This window comes from Oryctolagus cuniculus, chromosome 1 (genome assembly GCF_964237555.1).
Source record: "Oryctolagus cuniculus chromosome 1, mOryCun1.1, whole genome shotgun sequence".
Lineage (NCBI taxonomy): Eukaryota > Metazoa > Chordata > Mammalia > Lagomorpha > Leporidae > Oryctolagus > Oryctolagus cuniculus.
The window spans coordinates 21,411,483-21,429,219 of record NC_091432.1 but is presented as its reverse complement, the minus strand read 5'-3'; the positions used below and the strand labels follow the sequence as shown (position 1 = coordinate 21,429,219).

General features: G+C 52.6%; 1 protein-coding gene across 2 annotated transcripts in view; it reads left to right on the top strand.

Annotated features, from left to right (window-relative positions):
• EXT2 (exostosin glycosyltransferase 2) overlaps positions 1-17,737 on the top strand; it is a 159,385-nt gene that overhangs the window by 129,415 nt on the left and 12,233 nt on the right. The gene's annotated exons all lie outside the window — the stretch shown is intronic.

Below are 17,737 nucleotides of genomic sequence, written 5' to 3'. Positions count from 1 at the left end.
GGAGGAGAGAGACGGCATGCACCAGGGAACATCTAAGGGGAACATCTGAGGGAACACCTGTGCAGCCCCCGAGAGAGCCGGCCGGCGGTGTGCCGCTCCCCTGCGGAAGTGGGGAATGTGGCAGGGGGAACCACCCTTCCACGGAGGTGGAAGGGACAGTAGCCAACCCGGGAAGAACCAGCAGCAAACCCGGGGAGGGCCGAGCAGACGAAAGAACAGCGCAGGGTCCTGTGTCGTTCCTCCATGAAGAGGGGGAGCGACATAATGGTGCCGTGACTCGGATAGGAAGCCTAGGCAGGGTTTAGTGTCGTTCCTCCACGAAGAGGGGGAGCGACATAATGGTGCCATGACTCAGATAGGAAGCCTAGGCAGGGTTTGGTGTCGTTCCTCCATGAAGAGGGGGAGCAACAGATGTGTTCTTTCTCATCCTCAGATTGGAAAATCTTTTTTCTCATTTTCTCGATCAGTTTTTGTTGCAGTGGATTTGTTTCTGGGAGGAGGAGCGTGGTGGGGGCAAGAGACGCGGAGTCTCCACACAGACCCTGGGAGTTGGGTGAAAGCAGACCTGAGGCAAGCAACCTGCAGACTCGTTTATTTCAGTTGCTATAACAGCTTATACAGCCCAGGCAGCCAATCTGGTCAAGGGGCGATCTATGCCCCAACAGTCACACCTTGTTGCCAGGCAGTTTCTGAAGCCATCCAATCACAGCCTGTTGCCAAGCAGACTCTGCTGTCATGTGGTTTCCGAAACCATCCAATCACAACCTGTTGCCAGGAAGACTCCGCTGTCATGTGGTTTCTGAAACCATCCAATCACAGCCTGTTGCCAGGCAGTTTCTGTTGCCAGCAGCCATCTTGGCATGGCCTTCTCATTCCACCACAAGTTTTATTAAAGGTTTATCAAGGACACAGACTCCTCTAAGAAACAGCTTTCCGTATCCGTGGCTTTCCTCTTGCATATTTGTTTTGTACGTAACTAATACTTCTCTGTCCATAACTAATTTCCTCTTTGACTTTAATGAATTCAGTTGCTACTTTTTTTCCTGGCCTTTTGACTTGATAGCCTAGATCATTGACTCTAGTACCTATTTTTCTAACATGCATTTTAAGCTATAAATTTCACTTTAATTACTGCTCATTCCTGAGCTTAATGTCATATTTCTATTATCCTTACATTCAGAGTACTTTCTAATTTCTGTTGCAAAATCTTCCTTGATCCATAATTATATAAAAGTACATTACTTACTTTTATGAAGTTAATCCATCTTTTTCTTTTTGATTTCTGGTTTTATTCTGCAGTGTTCAGAATATACTCTGTATGAGCTTACTATTTTGAAATGCTTGAGTCTCATGGCCAGTGGAAGGTGTATTTTGGTAAAGTTCTATATATACCTAAAAAGAGCACACATTCTACAGTTGTGGATTTAATGCTGTTACTAGATCAGTTAGGTGAGCTTAGTTTCCTTGGTACTTTGAGTTTTTCCTATTTGAGAAGCAGAGAGAGCGAGGGAGCAAGTGAGCGAGCGCACGAGTGGGCCCTCCACCCGCTGGCTCGTTCACCACATGCCTGCAAAGGCTGGGGTGAAGCGCAGCCCTCAAACTCAGTCCAAGTCTCCCACGTGGGTGGGGAACCCAACTGCTTGAGCTATCGTTGCTGCCTCCCAGGGTCTGCAGGAGGAAGCTGGCGTCAGGGCTGGAGCGGAGACAAACTGAGGCAACCCAGCGTGGGGTGCAGGCTGCTTCTCCATTCGGCTAGAAATCCACTCCGGCGCTTCCAGGTTTTACATAATCCAGACATTGCCCTGCTTGCTTTTCCTCTGAGAAAAGTATCTCCATTTCTTCTTTTATCCCCCATGGCCATCATCATTTCTGCAATGGTTAAAAGCGTTATCCTAGTTTAAATTTTAAAAATGTTTAAACACGTGTTTATTATGTGAGAAATCAAAGGCCAGTGATGAAAGAAACTTTTTTATGATAGCTCCAAAGAATTTTTAGAGAAATCAGGAGAGACAGGGGAGTCTCCCCATTTGGGAATTTTTCATCAAAGGGAAGCCAGCAGTCTGGCATCTAGCATGGTTTTACTAGTCCTGCCTGGAGACAGAATGGACCAGATAACTTCCTGAAACCCCTGCTGGTGTCACGACTCCCAGGGCAAGCCTGTAAGGTGTGAGTCCATGGGCAGAAATCCCATGGAAACTTCTGTGCACAAAAAGCATCAGGTGCCTTCACTCTCCCTTGAAACACGTAACGATTGTGAGTGTGAGCATCTGGCGAAATTCAGATTGAGAGTGGGGGCCTCCCAGGTGTTTGGAGACTGTGAGTGTGGGCGTCCTGGGTATGTAGAGTCCGTGCCAGCTGCATATTAGAAGTTGACGGGAGACTACAGAACTTATGTAAGTGGAGAAAACCAGTGGGGAATACGGTGAACCAGGGCCAGTGCTGTTCATGATTCTGGTGGTGTAGACCCATGCCTCAGCATTTGCTATGTGACTTCCACATGGGGGGGGGGGGGGCACTCCAAGGCCATGTTGTGGGAAAGGGTTGGAAGAACAGATTCGCAGACTGATTTAATGACGTCAGATGACAGTGTGTGTAAGAGGCCAGGAGCAGAGTGACGGCCAGCTCACGCACCGCACACTTCCTCGGCTCTGGAAGAGGAGTCTGGGCCTAACGTGAGAGCCACACCATGTCAGGGCAGTGATGCTGAGGCATTGCTTGGAAGTGGACAGTGAGCTGGAGGATCCCTGCCCAGGTGGAAGTCCCCAGAGCCCCCACAGGCCTTATCCAGTGTTTGTGGAAGCATGGCACACTTAGGTGATGCTGGTACCGGACACCGGGGCTCACAGGCAGGGCTGTCGTCTCTCCCTGCGGCCCACCCTCCGCCCACCACTGGGTGGCTGAGACAATCAGATCCCTGCATGCCCTTGACCCTCTCACAGGGCAGGACTGGAACAGGGCGGGCCTTAGAGATGGTCCTGACACCCCACGTTCTATTGCTGAAGAATTGGCAGAGTCAGTGTCCAATGACTATAACCCCGAAGCGCCCACCATAGCAAGTATGAATGCGAGGCCAAAGGGCTTTTCTCCTCCTGGGCCTGTGACTTGAGCACGTGGCCATTTGGCCCCACTACTGTGCATCATTATTTATTTAATTGGAAGAAAACACAGGGGTCACATTCCCTGGGGACGGCCGCACCCTCTCCGCAGCCTTGAATCGGGAGCTCGGAGCGCTCCTCTCCGGCCCTGCACGTTTTTGACTTGCCTGACAAGTGCTAGAGCTACCAGATGTGGCCGTTCTTTTCGGCATGGGATAATTTATTTATCTGTTTATGTTTTCACTGGGGAAGTATCTATTGAGTTCTTGATTCTCATTTGCAAGGGGCTCCTGGGGGAACGGTAGCAGTGTATAATGTTACTGCAATGTTTGATTTTTTTTTTCCCCCAAGTTTGTCTGCTTTATTTAGGACCTAAAGAATTGGGAAATAAAAAGGCCACCTTTTCCCCTCCTCTCCACCACCCTCGAGGGAGGCAGTTTAAAACATATGGCAGAAAATGAGCCGTGGAGACTTGGCTGGATATATGGACCCGTGGATTTATTTTTCCTTTCATACTTTGATCCACATTTCCAACCATAAAAATTATTAGTAGCACTTAAGTGTTGAACACTTTCCACCCGAGAGATGTGAAACGCTCTTGGCCAACAGTACCTGTGATAACGTTGATCGTTCGTGTGGGAGTGGGAATTCGCCCAGAGCAGCTGTGTGCTGTTAGGCACGCAGAGTGCTGGAGCCTTCTTGTACTGCCTGGGTACCCGTAGTGGGAGTGGCTGGGCAGACCTCCTGAGTGCTAATAAATGGTGAGAATTTATTTGTATTATTTCCTTAACTCCCCAAGGTAATGGCAGGTGTATAATCACAAGGAACCATGAGAAGGCAGCCGAATAGCATGAGATGCCCCCTTTTTTTTATTTCATAAGGACCACAGGACAGTATGGGAGTAGGCCTTCTGATATTGGAGGTGCCGAGAAGCAGGGCAGCCAGTGAGGGTGAGCTTCGTGTCTGCAGTAGCAGGGGAACTCGAGCGAGGGCTTTGCTTCAGTTAACAGTGGAAATGTGGTTGGTTAGGCAAGAGGGTGAGCTGGCTCCCAGGCTCAGAGGCTGCCTGCAAGTTTCAACTGATGGGCAGTAAAGATGCCCTGCAGGGGCCGGCGCTGTGGTGTAGCGGGTAAGGCTGCCGCCTGCAGTGCCTGCATCCTGTATCAGTGCCGGTTCGAGTCCCGGCTGCTCCACTTCCGATCCAGCTTCCTGCAAATGCACTTGGGAAAGCGGCGGAGGATGACCCAAGTGCTTGGGCTCCTGCACCCACGTGGGAGACCCAGAAGAAGTTCTTGGTTCCTGGCTTCAGCCTGGCCCAACCCTGGCTATTGTGGCCATTTGGGGAGTGAACCAGCACATGGAAGATTGATATCTCTCTCTGAGTCTCTCTGTCTCTCTCTCTGTAACTCTGCCTTTCAAGTAAATAATATAAATCTTCGGAAGGGAGGAAGGGAGGGAGGAAGATAGATAGATGCCATGCAGATTTGTAGCAAGATGACTGGTAGAAGCTGTCAGATCCCAAGATGAATTAGAGGTAACAGTGGAAAAGAGGGAAAACCCGTTAGACAGTAGTAGCAGAAAATCCACAGACTCAGCATTTGAGTAGATCAAAAAAGCCAGGAGAAGGGAAGACAAGTTCCCACTGTGGCTGAGATTTCACATGTGACGAGGGACTCAGCTAACTGGAGAAGTCCAGAGCTGAGTCACGCTCTAACCAGACACCCGTGACATCGATAGCTGTCTACCTGAGCCGCCAGAGAGACCGGGAGAGAGGCTGTAAGCTGTGGCTCTGGCTAAGCTGGAGTGCTTTTTCTCTTCTCGCTAGAATGGCTGAGAGAGGGAAACGACCTCCAACAGAATCCGCCTTAAACACTAGCAGAGAACTGGAAAGACAGAGTGACTTCTGTCCTCTCTTCGTCCGTCCCAAGCCTCCTGCCAATACAGGAATCCCAGATGCCGCATCAGAGGGAAAAATACAAATGCAAGACAAGCCGTGACTTGTGTGTTCCAGGCTGTGGTGATGGCTAGGACCCCTCAGATGGGAGACTGCCCGCTCCCTTCCTTAGGTGTAAGCCCCCGAGACCTGAGTCTGAAAGTGCGCCCCGGTGTGTTGGGAATGCTGGAGGCCTGTACAGAAAGGTTTTCCCGGCTCGTCCTGCCCTGGGCTCTGGAGCAAGCTTGCTGCTTGCGCTCATCCAGGGTCCCAAGGAAATCAATGCTTACCCAGCCAAGGCTGATAAAAAGGGAGCCCCTCAATGAGGAGGTCAAGTTCAGGCCCACGGCTGCGCTGGCTGGACAGTCCAAGCACTGGAGGTGATGGAGCGCCAGCTTGCATTTCCAGTGCTTGACCGCTAGCCTCACTCAGGGCCTGGAGCCTTCGCAGGGTCTGAGCCGAGAGTGACTGGGAAGATGGGGAACTCCAGTGTTGCCGTCTCTCATCTGGCGTGGGCCGTAGCAGGGGGTCCGGAGCCCGTCCGCGTGGCTGCTGGTGTGCCGCAGGGGCTGGGGCTCTCAGAGGGCCAGCCCGCTTCGTGTCTGCCCTTCGCCCAGGCCGAGCTGCACCGGCTTCTGCACAAAGCGTTCCCATGTAGCCAGATCCATTTGCCGTGCTGACCTGTGTGAAAGCCCTCTTTCTTGGGCGCTCACCAAAGAAGTTGAGTGCTGCAAGCTCCCTTTCAGCCTTGGGAGTGAGTGAGTGGCAGCTCCCCGGGTACTGTTCCTGACCCTGGCCATGATAGTAGCAGTATGGTTTTGAAAAGGACATCTGTCTGTCCGTCTGTCTGTCAAGTGTCTCAAGAGTTACTGTTACGGAGACCATTGTCTTCAGAAGGGAGAATGGGCCGAGCAGCTCATTCCTGCGCATCCCCTGCAGCCCCCCACCCCCAGTAAGGGACAGTCAGAGCTCCCCAAAGGAGACACGGGAGGACCACGGTCAGAGACGAGCTATGCCCCGGAGTGTCTTCTACAGCGTTTGCGGCTCCCTGTTCTCAGCCTGCAGAGCTGGGTAATCTGTCCGGCCAGTCCCATCTCCACCTTGCATTGATTTACACCCCCAAGACTCATGGGACCCGGAGGGGGAGTAGCTCACGTGTGCGCCGCTGCCATCGCCAAGCGCCGCTGAAAGAAGATCCCAGCCGCGGGCCAGAAGCCGCGGAGGTGCTGAGAGACGCTGCAGGGAAGTCTGACCTCTCAGAGCACTTCTGAAGCACCCAGTCCCCACTGGAGGACAAGCCAAGCAAATATTAAGGGAAGGAAATCGAATATGTGCGCTGAACGTTGCACGAACATCTGACCGCTTTGCAAAGCACCCAGTTGGGAATTGGAATGGAGTACCACTTTTTTCTTTCCCGCCGAGCAAGTTAAAACAGCACGTTCAGAATTTGTTTACACAGCCATTAACGAAACACCAAAGGCAGGCCCAAGGAGGACAGCGTTTTGTGCACCCTGCTGGCGCCTCTCCCCACCCCAGCATCCTGCCCCCTTCTCCGCCCCCGCCACGCACACTTCCCGTCCCACGTGAGGCAGGTTGGCTTGGGTAGGCATCCGCGTGTATTCCGTAGGAGCCTACTGTGTGTGCCACTCTGCTGGTGAGGAAAGAGCCATCTGAGCCCTCCCAGAGCAGGCCCCCGGGCCCCTACCCTAGTCTCCCCTTGCCTTGCTTCGGCTCCTGCCCGTCTGTGCACCGGCACGCTGTCCTGGCTTTGTATCTCGGTGCCTCAGGATCAGCGCGCACGACGTGGGGTGGTTGTTTTCCAAAAGGTGTCGGAGCGTTCGACGGGGTAGAGGACATGCGCCCTCCCTCCCTGCTGCTGACAGGCGGTATTTGCAGTGCTCCTCCACCTCTGAAAGGATCCATATGTCCTGGGCTTATTGTGCCAGAAACTGCCTGCTGTCTCCCTGGGACTGGCTGCGGAGAACTCTGGCTGCTTCAGGCATTCAGGCTTTCAGAATTTGGCTTGTGCTTTGGAGAGCTGAGCTGTTTTGTTGTGCTGGGCTGTTTCTCTGCCTTGACTGTGACAGAGATGCCTACGGGAAGTGTGTGGCTGGGCCGGGCAGGGCTCAGGACCAGGGCCTGGGGGCCACAGCAGCGTCCAGGCCCTGTCCCTGCCAGCTCTGTCAGGAGGCGGCGGTGCCTATAGTTCCAAAGGAAGCCTCAGTGTCGCGCCCCCGAGTGTGAAGCCGTGCCATTGTGAAATCGCACAACCCTTGCAAAATCGTAATTTTGAAGCAACAGCGGGGATCGCTGTCGCATCAGATGCATTGATTTCCCCTTTGAGGACACAGAGAAAGGACACTTAAAGGGCGAGAGTCGGCTCTGACCTCAGCCGTGTCACAGCTGGGAAGTGCGCCTCTGGAAAGAGAGATGAGCTAGTCAGCGTGATATTTACAACTTGCCTCTCAGATCATCTTTATTTCTTGGGGCTTGAAAACTGGTGCCGAGGGCTCCCATTAATCATGCTTGCAGTCTATTTGCTACTGTCCGTTGGCTGGTTTAGATCAAGAGTTGGCAGCCTTTAAAAGTAATATTTCTAGGTTTCCAGCCAGCCTTCAGGTTGGGCTGAAGATGGGAGGGGTTGGGCAGGGGTCAGAGTCACATGCTGATACGCTGCTCCTGGAGAGGAGAGGAAGAGGCTACCCGGGCCGCTGACCACAGCCACAGCCACCCACAGCAGAGGCTGGAACACTCCGCTTAGCACGGTCCGTTCCAGCAGGGGTCACGTCGGCCTCGTTCACGTCCATGTGCCCGAGTGCTTGGCACCCAGCAGATGCCCCACACCTCCTGCTGACTAGGCGAGCCGCATGTGTGGGCACTGAGTTGGTTTACAAATACTCTTCCTGTGAGTAGGATTATACGGAATTGTTCTATGTAAAATGGTTCCACAATCTGTATTCGGTGGAAGGACCCTGGACTTCTATTTGCTGGCCTGCTAGCCATTTAGCAAAGAGTAGTTTTATATTAATTGCTGACCTGGTTAGAGACAATGGGGTCTCATTGCTAACGTCGTAATTTAAGTTTCTTTTTCCTTTTCTTCCTTTAAAACGAAATGCTTGAAGCTTTGTTTCTCATTCTCTGCTTCCCCACCCCCAACCCAGAGGTAAGCTTTCCATCCTTTTCACTCCTTTCATACTTTTGCCTGTGTCCTAGCTTTCTGCTCAGTTTTTGAAGCATGTGCCACCTGCTTCTCTGAATTACAAGTGCCTTGGGACGTGTTGTCGACTTTGTCTCCGCACTCACTCCCTGAAGTATGAGACATTCTCTTAAACTTGAAGAAACAAAAGATGCGAACACGATTCCATAGAGGGAGGATAGACTTCAGAAAAAAAAAATGGTGCTGAGAAATTAGACAAAAATTTAACCTTGAACTAAACTTCATACCCTATACAAAAATTCACTGAAAGTGAATCATAGACTTAATGTAAATCGTAAAACCACACAACTTTTAGGAAAAAAGGACCCGGGAGTAGGCATTGTTCCTAAACTTGACACTAAAAGCATGATCCATGAAAGGAGAAATTTCTAAACTTAACCTTATCGAGATTAAAAACTTTTTGCTTCGCAAGAGATTTTAGAATGAAAAGGCAAGCTACAGACTGGAAGAAAATATTTACAAATCAAACATCCAACACAGGACCAGACATCTAGGCTATATTAGGAATCTTCAGAAAGTTTATGGAAAATGTGTATTATGAGAAACTAGCTATGACCTTCAAATTTTTTGAACCAAAATAAGTTTATCTTTTAATTCCATTTCCTTGAACTTTTTTGAAGTGCCCTTATGTAAAGAACTTTGAAAACTCAGCAGTAAAGAGCATATAACCCAATTAGAAATGGGCAAAGAATACACACAGCCTTTTCACTGAAGAGGCTTTATGGATGGCAAACAAGCACACGAAACAGGCAGGCCTTGGGGCACAGCCGTCGACCTGCCACTTGGGGCGCCTGCATCCCATCTCAGAGCGCCCTGGTTCAAGTCCAGTCCAGCTTCCTACTCACGGGCACCTTGAGAGGCAGCAGACAAGTACCTGGGTCCCTGCCACCCACACGGGTGACCTGGATGGAGCTTTGGGCTCCTGGCTTCAGCCCAGCCCGATACTGGCTGTTGTAGATCTCAGTGTCTCACTCTCCTTCTCCCTCTCTGTGTGTCTCTCTGCCTTTCAAATAAATGAAAAACAGAATTTTTTTTAAAAAGTTGATCAGCATCATTAACCACTAGGAAAATACAAAGTAAAACCACAGTAAATTATCACCACATACCCATCACGATGGCTAAAATAAAAAAGAATGGCAGGCCGGCACCGCGGCTCAATAGGCTAATCCTCCGCCTGCGGTGCCGGCTCCCTGGGTTCTAGTCCCGGTCGGGGCGCTGGATTCCGTCCCGGTTGCCCCTCTTCCAGGCCAGCTCTCTGCTGTGGCCCGGGAGTGCGGTGGAGGATGGCCCAAGTGCTTGGGCCCTGCACCCCATGGGAGACCAGGAGAAGCACCTGGCTTCTGGCTTTGGATCAGCATGATGCACTGGCTATAGCGGCCATTGGGGGGTGAACCAACGGCAAAGGAAGACCTTTCTCTCTCTCTTTTACTATCCACTCTGCCTGTCAAAAAAAAAAAAAAAAAAAAAAAAAAGAACGGCAGCAGCAAGTGCTGGTGGGGATGCAAAGAAACTAGAGCACTCGTACTTTGCGGGTGGGAATAAAAGACGGTGCAGCTGCTCTGGAAGACGCTTTGGTCGTTTCTTATCCACTGAAACATGCGTCTTCCATACAACACAGCAGTTGCACTCTCGGGCTTTCGTCCCAAGGGAATGAAAATTTATGCTCACATGAAAACATGTGCGTGTTTCTAACAGTTTTGTATGTAATTGCCAAGAGCAAGAACCGGCCAGATGGCCTTCCGTGTGTAAGTGATTAAACAAACTGTGGCGTTAGCATACCGTGAAGTACTATTCAGCAATAAAAAGGGGCAGACTTTGGACTTACACAGCAGCTTGGATGAATCTCTAGGGAATTCGGCGGCATGAAAAAAAAGCCAGTCCCGAAAGACTATGCACTGTATGATTCCATTTATGTGAGTACAATCTTCTGGAAATGATAGAGTTATAGAAATAGAGGAGAGATGGGCGATTGCCAGGAGACAGAGATGGGGGTGGCGGTTGTATCCTAGAAGATAACGGGGGAGCTCCTTGTGGCGATGGACATCAATGGGCTGTATCAAGGTCAGGATCGTGTCATGACCGCCATTCCCTAGTTTTGCAAGAAATTGCCATCCTGGGGGTTGGAGGTTGGTGTGTGGGGAGCAGGGACTGAGCAGAGGGTACCCAGGGCCTCTGCAGTATCTCACAACTGCAGTCCTCTCGAAGTGTGTTTAATGTAGACAGTAATGGATGGCACTGAGCTGCTGAGTCAGTCGCATGTGCCAGTGAGTTGAGAAAGTGAGAGCATCCACATCTCTCCAGCCCCAAACTGCACGACCCTCATGTGCAGTTAGATTCCGTGCCTTGAACTTGATATCAGAGTTAATATTTTTAAGATAAATGGGAGATCTATGTTTTGTGGGATTTTTTTGTTGTTGTTGACACTGCTGAGGGCATCATTTGTTATGACAGTTTGGGCTTTATTCTAGTTTTGCCTTCTATGGGACGCTACCCCAAATTATGTTTTGGAAATTGATGGAAAGAACCCCAATGAGATTGTGGGGTGGAAGCCCATATGCAGGGCAATGTGATGCTTCAACTCCTTAAATGATTGTTCTAGAACCACTTGTATGCTATAAAGTCACCCAGGGTTACAGAGTTTGTGGTCAGAGTCCTTGCTCCGCTTTGCCCTGTGAGAGGGACAAAAAAGGGGTGTGGCTGGTTGTGCAGTCACATCGCTGACTGTGAGTGATGCAAGTTGCCAGGGCAGCCAGAGAGAGCTAATATCATTGACCCCCTGTCATTTAAATTGAGCCTGACAAAAATCAACGTGAAGTTGTGCTGGCCCGACAGTGGTTACTGCTAAGGAAGACAGGTCTCTGTTTCATCTCTTCGTGCGGGACGTAAAGAGAACAGTAACCATTCAGCATATGCTCACTGTTCTTTGAACTTCGCTGAGCAATCTCCCGAGACCAGACTTAGAAATAGTACAGTCCACGCTGGGGCTGGGGGTGTAGAAATGGAGCCCAAATTAGAAAACCCACGACCCGATCCTGACCCGTCTCTTCCTGCTCCCATCCTCTCACACGCACCTCTCTCCTTCCCCTCCTTATTGGCCCCCAAGAGGTTCGGTGCCTTGTGAAAGAGTAGTCGGGTTTAGTCTTTCATTCCGCTGCCTTCCGCGTGCATCTCCTTCTCTGCCTCGGAGCCTCACAGGTTCCCAGGTTCCAGTGGAGTCTCCTGAGTGCCGCCCACAGCTAGTGGGGGTCCCTCCTTCCAGTGGTGTGAACGGGGGCCTTTCTCTGCTATGTGGAAATCACATTCAGCGAAGAGCCTGCCACTTCTAGCTGCTGGGTGCTGGTGGGAGCGAAAGGTTTTGCCCTGTTCCCCACTTCTTCTCCTCCCCCCAGTTTTCAGCCTGATCATTATCAGGCGAATGCGGCTCTTACCATATCTGCCCTTGGCACCCCCGAGTGGAAGGACACTGACCCTGAACATGGCTTCAGACGCCATAACCCGACATCTTTGTTTCACAGGTAGGGGACAGAGCTTAGGGAGCTGAGATGCTCTGTAGACTCAGAATAGTGGGCAGTCGTGTCTCTCAAACAGGACCGCATGGGCTGTTAGGACCAGTGTAGGTGACCCAGCAGGTGCGCCCTGGAAGAGCCACTTCCTGCCCAAGTTCTCAGTGTTCTCATCTGGACAGGGAGGGAACTGGGCCAGATGATCTCTGCCTTCCCAGCAACCTCTAGGTTGCAGATCCCAGAGACAACATGGACAGGGTGGGCGCGGTGACCCCGCCAAGTGCGTCTCCTCCTTACCACCCACAGGCAGCATGCATGGATGCCAGGGCTGAGCTGCTACCGACAAGAGGGCAGAGCCGATGGTTCAGAGCCACTTGTGCAACGGTGCCTTCCTAACAGCAGCAGCCAGAGAGAGACAGGACAGCATACGTTGCCACAGCAGCTGCGCCAGCCCCACTCTGCCTCTGCCTTCCCCCTGCCCCCGGCCTGAAGGGAGAACCTGAAAGGAACGAGGAGCACGTGCCGCAGCACCGAGGCCTCACCCCAGCCAGACCGGCCGGGCACATGGGAAGGCTGCCAGGACCCCAGAGGGCGGCCTGTGAGCCTGCGTTCCCACGTGTAAAGATGGACACGCGACACAGCTTGTGCAGGTCTGTGTCAAGGCCGGGCAGCGTCAGGGTTGGACCACTGCTCTGGGTGTCCGGCATCCGCACAGAAGCGTCCCAGGCACAAACCAAGGCTCCTGGACTGTTTGCAGAGCACCCCCTTCACAAAGGCTGCCCACTGCCACTGTAGCCAGAAGCTCAAGCTGAAGCTGAAGCCGGTCACTCTGTTCCACTTTAAGTCAGGGAATCCCGTTTGTGAACCCTATTACTGACTGGCTCTTCTGGGGAAACCGGCTCAGGACTGGAAGCAGCCAGCTGCCCCTTGCTGCCTGGACAGCATGCGGCATACAGCCTGCAGGGCTGTATGGGCCCCTGATTGAATGACATTCACACATTAGGGCCCCTGCAGCTCTGCTTTGGCCAGCCCCGGCATGGGACCACACAGTTTGGTTGTAACCCACTTTGATGGCCAGGGGCCGACCAGACTCACTGCATGCAAGGAAAGAAATGAAACCCTCGCCCAGTGTGATGCACCTTGATTCTTAGCCGCCATCCCCCGTGGCGCTCACTACCTGCTCGTCTATCTTCCAGCCCCCGAGTCCTGAGCCGCGTGACATCCTTCTCGCCCAGTAGCAAAACCCCGTGGAGCTTTGCCTTTGAAAGGGTGACGACTTAGCAGCCGCTTCAGAGAGTGACTTTTCTCCTGGAGTGACCTGTGAGTTCACAGTCGCACATCCCAGATGGGCACCACCTGTTGTTACACCTCCGTTCTCCCACCCCCGTCCCGTCTGTTTCCAGAATCTGACTGTGGTTCACACACACCCTGAGCCTGAGCTGGCTTAGAAGGTAGCGCATTATCCTCTTCTCGGGAACATTTCTCGGGCACCCAGACTTGCAGGACATTTTAAACACAGTTAAACAGCGCTAGCCCTCCCATTTAGAAACTTACAGCTTGAGACACATTGCACTTGATGGGTTTGTCCCTCGAGAGCAGGTCAGCGAAAGACATCAGAGGTCGCTTGGTCCAGCCGTCCGTCTTGCGGATGGCAGAATGAAAGCAGGACTCTGGGAGTAGTCCCATTACACAGCTCTCCACTGGCAGAGCTGGCCTTGGTATACTTGGGCCATGGCCCCCTGGTGCGCCACGTGCAGGATGGAGGACTCCGTCTAGGCTGCCTCCTGTGGGCTGTAAGACGAAAGCAGATCTTAGTGTGATCCCGTAGCCATGGCAGGCCCCAGCAGACCCCAGGGGTTAAAAAACAAAAAAGAAAGAAAGGAAAAAGGACTTGGAAAATGGCCAAGTAAGCACAGCTGGGAGTCCAGTGAGGCGATCCCCGTGATCAAGTAAAAGGTATTTAGGTTATAAACTTCAGAACGGAACCGCTGGAGGATGGTATTGTGTTGTCATACCCTGCACTCGAATCGGCACGTGGCATCGCCCCAAACGCAAGTGCTGGCCGCAGCATGGCTAAGTCGCTAATGAGGGCATAGAGTTCACCCTCACGGAGTTGGGCCTCTGTCCTCAAAGACGTTTGCGGTTAAAAATAGCCAAGGACACTGTGCGCAGGGGCCTGGAGAGCCTCATAAGGGCACTGGAAGCACCTTCACTGGAGTCCCCGGGGTCCCCTGAGGGCTCTCAGATGCCCACACCCCCGTGCAGGCATCCGGTAGTCGTGACAGAAGGCTGACCCCAGAGCGTTCCCCTGAGATGGAAAGAAAAGAGCTGAATGAGAGTGGGGGTGGGGAGCTGGGTGGAGCCCCGGGGGCCGAGCCTGACTCCTGGCTCCGCTGGCTGGGAAAATGCTTTACTGTCTACATAATCGACTTCGTGCTCCACGAGGGCGCGATTAGCGTGGGCCCATCCCATTCGGCTCCGCTGCGTTTTGATCCTGTAGTCAGCTGCAGAGTTATAGATGAAGTGACAAGGATGGTATCTTGATTGCATCCAGCTGCCGGGAATAAGTCAAGGGCAGAGAGGCCCCGCGCAGGAACCACTGTTCCCCGGGCAGGCTCTGAAGGAATCCGAGATGCAGGACGCTTCTGATGCCTGTTGGAGCAGCGGCGCTTAGCGTTCTGTGACCCAGTGTCACCAAATTAAGTCCCTCTGGAGAGAAGTCTGGACTTCAGGAGGCAGTCAGAGGACTGAAACCTCAGCAGCACTTGACCCTCAGCCTGAACCAGTATTACGACTGCTGCTGCAAAGGGAGGGCTTGCAGTGAAGCAGAGCCCCTGGGGACGGTGGTCTGGACTGCTTTGAGCGGAGGGAGCAGCTCCCATCTTGGGCGGAAGCGCCGGTTGAATTGCACGCCTCGCCTCCTCCCCATGCCCTGCCCCTTTCCAAACTCCACTTGGCCCATCCCTTCAGAAAGCCCTGCAGCTCCACGGAGTGAAGTGGGGACGGTGGCAGGTGCTCAGTGCTTGGGCAAGGAAGCCAGCAGTGCGTTCAGTGGAGTCTGCCAGGGCTCCCGACCAACCAGAGTGAAGGCGCACATCACCACGTGGCTGCCCGGGGCGCTGTAAAACTGTAGTGGTATCATATTATTTTAATCGGCTGCAACACAAGCCCCGGAGCAGGCAGCACAAGCAGCAGCCTTGCACGTCGGAGGAAATGCCTGACATGGACTCATTTGTCTGCAGCTATTAGGACAGTGCCTGCAGCTCATTAGCTCTGCTGGCTGTACGGTGGTGTTAATGAGGCCGCGGCTGCGGATCCGAGAGCCCTCTGAGGTGAGCTGACTGCACACGAAGCGAAGCTCTTCTCATAACCCCAGACCACACCCAAGCCAGGTCAGACGTCTCAGAAAGCCGTGCCGGTGATCACAAGGAGGAAGGGAGGAGTCTGCGCAGTGACTCGGCCGCTCAGGGAAAGCGATTCGAAACACGTGCGCTGGCGCTCCTCGCACACAAAGGATGTCGCGTTATTATTAATGGCAATGTTGATCGCGGCTGCTGCCGGCTTCCTTCCTGGATCCGAGTGCAGCGGCGCTGGCTGTGAGCAGAGAGAAGGCTCTGGGTCCCCTTCTTTGGCTCTCAGCCCCTGAGCCGCTGAGAGCCTGGGCAAGTGTGCGTGCGGTAACGTCACTGCTCTTTGTGCTTGGGATACCTCAGTGAGTAAGAGTGTCTTTGTCCTCTTGGAGCTTAATTTTTCTTTTTAAGATTTATTTTATTTATTTGAAAGAGTTACAGAGAGAGGTAGAGACAAAGAGAGCTCTTCCATCCGCTGGTTCACTCCCCAAATAGCCAAAACAACTGGAGCTGAGCTAATCCAAAGCCAGGAGCTTCTTCCGGGTCTCCCACATGGATGCAGGGGCCCAACAACTTGGGCCACCCTGCACTGCTTTCCCAGGTGCATTAGCAGGGAGCTGGACTGGAAGTGGAGCAGCCAGGACCTGAACCAGCGCCCCTGTGGGATGTTGGCACTGCAGGCTGGAGCTTTAACCTGCTGCACCACAGCGCCAGCCCCAGAGTTTAAATTCTGCAGGAGCAAAGGAGAGAATAAATAACTGCAGGAAGTGAAAGTTTCGTAAAGCAAGCATGGAGCTGAGGGGATGTGATAAAGAGTGGCTGTTTAGGGGGTAGTAGTGTTTGCCTTAGAGGACGGCCCAAGGAGGCCCCTCAAAGTAGTTGACATAACCAGAGACTTCGCTGATGAGGAGCCAGCTTTAGAACAGCCATGAGAACCTTCCAGATGGAAGAAGCAGAGCATGCAAAGGCCTTGGGGTGCAGGCCTGGTGAAGGAGAAAGATGTTGGGGTGCACGCAAGCCTGGGGCAAGAAGATGTGAGGATGAGCGGCCCTCAGGCTGTGGGAAGGGGTCCAATATTGTTCCTAGGGAGATAGGAACCTTTTTGTTTGTTTGATTGGGAGGGTGGGGTTTTCTTAAAGACATTCCAGGGGCTCTGTCGTGGGTTCAATTGTGTCCCTACGGTCCGTCCAGCGTTGACCCCCAGCAGGTCAAGAAGTGACTTTGGGTGGAAGTGGAGCCTTAGAGGCGGTCATGGGAATGAGGTCGCAGGGTGGTCCTCGGCCAGCACAACCGGCGCAACAAAGGGGCGACGTGGGCGCAGACACAGACCTGGAAACACAGGGATCCGAGTGATGTTTGTATTCGCCAGGGGCGCCCAAGGAGGACCCCAGGGAGCATGGCCCTAATGACGCTGGGAGTTTGGACAGCCAGTCTCCAGAACCTGAGACAAGCTTCTGTGATTGCAGACCCCTCCTCCCCCTCCCCCCCGGTTTGTGGCTCTTCGCTCTGGTGGCCGGAGCAAACCCAAGAAGGTGTGGGGGACCTGCCGACACAGCACTCTGCCCTGGGGAGTGGCACTGAGGGCCCTCCCTGCACCCAGCAGCACTGTGTGTTGGGGAAGCTGCTGGCTTCTCTGGCGTGACACCATGTCTCTCTCTCACACACACACAAATTTTTAAAATACATAAATGTTTAAAATACACAAAAAGTAGCAAAATCCTGTGCAGAATCTCCTAATTGTCTTTTAGGAGCGGTCTCTCAGGGATGCTGTGCAGGAGTGGTGGGGAAGGGCAGGGACAGCATCAAGCAGACAAGGTAGAAGGCACTCACAGGAACTCTGGTGAGAGGTGGTGTACAGAGAGGGAGAGACGGTAGAGACGATGGCAAAGGCCAGCAGACGGAGAGGCAGCAGGACTTGCTGATGGATTGGACGGGAGGATGAGAAGGAAAGGCTGACTGGAGCTTTGGGGCGTGAGCAATGGGCTGGATGATTTACTGAGGTGGAGAAGATGGAGAGAGTGTCTTGTCTGGAGATACGGAATCAAGAGTTATGGTTTGGACATGCTAGGTGGAGATGCCTGCTGTTTATCCAGGTGGAGATACTGAGTAAGTAGTTGGTTATCTCAGGAACGTTCAGGGCCCAACATAAATTTAGAGGGCAGCAGATTATAGGTGGTTTTTAAAGTGACAGAAAGGACGTGAGGTTACTCACAGAGGAAAAGTCTGAAGACGAGAGGGGGCCCAGGCTGAAGCCACAGGAACTCTGCTTGCAAGTGCGGGAAAGGTTTGGGAACTAGCAGATGGGACTGAGAGGAGGCTCCCGGAACAGGCTGCAGGTCGTCCGCACTCATGGATGGGGCGGACTCTCTCTTTCAAAGGGTGAACCAGACTATACAGAAATACGTGGGAAAGGGCATTGGAAGGGCCTCATGCCAACACGCAAAATTCTGTTCAACAAAACTGGCTAAGGATATGGAGATCAGGGATTTGTTTCCAAAATGTTACAGATCATAGAACCCAACAAACCCTCTGGAAACTTCCAGCAGTCCTAAGAATGGGAGTGTGTTCAGAAGAAATGGATGCACCACCACCACCACCACTACCCCCACCCCACCCCACCCCGCCCCAGGAAGGGCCAT